Raw genomic sequence first — 3,638 nt, 5'->3', positions numbered from 1 at the left:
ATTTTGTTGCAATTGTACAGGACTTTGGTGAGACCACAACTGGAATTACAGTTTTGGTCTCTTTATTTAAGAAAGGGTTCTCAGGACGTTTCGCGTTCACCACGGTCTGACGGCCTTGCGTTCGAAGGGGTTACTCCTCAGGAACTTCTACACCTGGGACAGATAGCGGGGAAAGGTCCAGCTCGACGGGACATCCTGCACCTGCTCGGCCAGCACAGCCAGACCCAGCCTTCTCAGTGTGTTGGCCAGGTAGAAACTCAGCACCAAGTGACACTTGGTATCTGCGTACTGGGGCTCTACACATATCCTGAGGCAGCCACACACAAAGGTGGCTGTCAGGATCAGAGCAGCATTGTAGACGCTCTTTCCCCATTTGTCTGGAAGCTTGTACATGGTGACCCTGCGGACACATTCTACCTTGGACCTCCAGGGAAAGTGGAGGATATCTCGGGTGACTGTGACGGCGGAGATTTGGGGAACGGGCCAGTGCTGGGTCATGTAGAGCAACACGGTGAGTACCTCACACCTTATCACCAGGTTCCTGCCGGTTATGGAGAGGGATCGCCCCACCCACATGTCAAGCTTCTGTTTGGCCTTAGTGATCCGCTCCTCCCAGTTCTTTCGACCGGCCAGGGGCCCCTTGAACCAGATCCCCAAAACCTTCAGGTAGTCGGATCTGACAGTGAAGAGGACAAAGGACCGGGTCTCCCAACTGCCAAAGAACATGGCCTCACTCTTACATTGGTTCACCCTGGCCCCCGAGGCCAGCTCGAAATGGATGCAGATGCCCATCAGTGTGTGGACCGACTGCTGGTCGGAGCAGTTGAAGTGAATTTAATAACGAGCGGTCAATCTGCAAGGCCAGTTTTACGCCAGCTCGCCAAGCAGAAAATGTACCCAGAGAGTCTGCAATTATTCGTTCTGGGAACTGAAGTATATAGAAATTCAAGAGAATAACTTTTCTGAATTCAAACATTTCCAGTGACCAGAACCCCGACCACCTCCTGTGGAACAAACGGATTTGTGTTAACATTGCAGAGAATCCATTGGAAATCCACATTTTGAATTGACACATTCAGCATTGTACAAATTACGGATTGGTGTCGGTCATTCAAACATTACCTCAGACACTCGCTTTATTTCATCTTATTCATCTCTCCCCCACCGTGAGATAAATATCTAACCCTCTGACACCAAAATCAATGAGCGACATATGTTTTCATCACGTTCATCGCTAAGAACTAAGAGATCATCATTAGTACAGCTGATTCAGACACTCTAAGAGGTCTCTTTTGGGCCTCTGTGAATGATCAATAAATGGATTGAAAAGGGCAGGTCAGTTAAAATCTGATTTTTTTCCCGTATTAACAAACAGCCAAGTGATTAGGAGATTCTAATTGCCAGTTTAGTGCAGATACCATGTGATGAGTTCAGCACTCACTCTTAAGCAAACTGAGAGCTGGTCTGTTTCTGGCTCTGTGATATTGGAAGGAGTGACTGGTTGTGTTTCAGAGGTCTGTGCTGTGCTGATGACTGGTGCAGAAAAAAACATCTTTGGGCTGAAATCTACACGTGATTCTTTGATGCCTCGTGCTTTTGAGCCTTTTGAACATCTGCTTTGCTCAGACAGCCTGTCATTGTTCTTCTTAGAGAACCAAATATATGGAAAATATACAATCCTAGAATCTCACAGCATGGAAGGAGGCCATTCGACCCATCGTGCCAGTGCCAGCTCTTTGAAGGAGGTACCCAATTACTCCCATTCCCGTGCTCTATAATCATAAACTCTGCAATTTTTTCCTTTTCAAGTATTTATCGAATTATCCTTTTAAAGTTACGATTGAATCTAGCTCCACCATCTTTTACGAAAATACGAGTAGGCCATTCGGACCCTCGAGCCTGCTCTGCCATTTGATAAGCTCATGGCGATCTGATTGTGATCTCAACCTTACTTTCCCGTCTACCGACCAGATCCTTTGACTCCCTTGTTAAGCAGGAATCTATCTTACTCAGCCTTAAAAATATTCAATGATCCTGCCCCCATCGCTCTTTGGGGAAGGGAGTTCCACAGATTTACGATCCTGTGAGAGAAAAAAATGTGTCCTCATCTCCGTCTTAAATGGAGACTCCTTATTCTTAAACTGAGGGCCCTCGTTCTAGACTCTCCCACAAGGGGAGACATCACCTCAGCATCTACCCCTTCTAGTCCCCTGAGATCACCTCTCATTCTTCTAAGCGCCAACTCCAACAGGCCCAACTTGTCCAACCTTTCCTCATAAAATAACTCCGTCATCCCAGGAATCGATCGAGTGAACTTTCTTTGAACCGCCTCCAAAGCAATTATTGTCCTTTCTTAAATAAGGAGACCAAAATTGCATACAGCATTCCAGATGTGTTCTCACCAATGCTCTGTACAACTGTCGCAAAACATCTCTATTTTTATATTCCAGTCCCCTTGCAATAAATAGCAACATTCCATTTACCTTCCCAATCACTTGCTGTACCTGCAATCCAACTTTTTGTGATTCATGTACTAGGACACCCAGATCCCTCTGTACCTCAGAGTTCTGCAATCTCTCTCCATTTAAATAATATACTGCTTTTGAATTCCTCCTGCCAAGTGGGCAAGTTCACATTCTCCCACATTGGACTCCATCTGTCAAATTTTTGACCACTTACTTAACCTATCTGTATCCTTTTGCAGACCCCTTATGTCCTCTTCACAACTTACTTTCCTATCTGCCTTTGTGTCATCAGAAAATTTAGCAATCATACATTCGGTCCCTTCATCCAAGTCATTGATATAGATTGTAAATAGTTGAGTTCCAAGCACTTATCCCTGTGGCACTCCACTCGTTACACCTTGCCAACCTGAAAATGACCCATTTATGCCTACTCTCTGTTTCCTGTTAGCTAATCAATCCTTTATCCATACTAATATATTACCCCTACACCATGAGCTCTTATTTTGTGTGGTAGCCTTTGATGTGGCACCTTGTCAAAAGCCTTCTGGAAATCAAAGTACACCACATCCACAGGATCCCCTTTATCCACGTTGCTTGTTACTTCCTCAAAGAACTCTAATTAATTAGTCAAACACGATTTCCCTTTCACAAAGCCGTATTAACTCTGCCTGATTGCATTGAGATTGTCTAAGTGCCCTGCTACAACCTCCTTAATAACAAATTCTAACATTTTCCCGAAGATAGATGTTAAGCTAACTGGCCTGTAGTTTCCTGCTTTCTGTCGCCATTCTTTCTTGAACAGAGGAGTTACATTTGCTAATTTCCAATATGATGGGGACTGGAGAAAGGCAGATGTTACTCCTATTGTTAAAAAGGCAGCAAAATTCACTGAGGAAACTACTGACCAGTGAGTTTAACGTCCATTGTGGGTAAAGTTATGGAAATCCTTATTAAAGGTAAGTTCAAGGAGCTTGTGAATAGAAATATAACCTTAAAAGATAGACAATTTGCGTTCATGAAAGGGGAAGTCTTGCCAATCTAGCTCACTAGTTTTCTTTGAATGTGTGGCAAAGGAGTGTGATATTGGTAAGGTAGTGGATGTGGTGTACATGGATTTCAGGAAGGCCTTTGATACAGTTCCTCTCGAAAGTCTGGTACTGAAAACAAAGAATG

Source organism: Heptranchias perlo, chromosome 35 (genome assembly GCF_035084215.1).
Source record: "Heptranchias perlo isolate sHepPer1 chromosome 35, sHepPer1.hap1, whole genome shotgun sequence".
Taxonomy (NCBI): Eukaryota; Metazoa; Chordata; class Chondrichthyes; order Hexanchiformes; family Hexanchidae; genus Heptranchias; species Heptranchias perlo.
The sequence above is the reverse complement of the archived record's forward strand: the minus strand, read 5'-3'. Positions refer to the sequence as shown.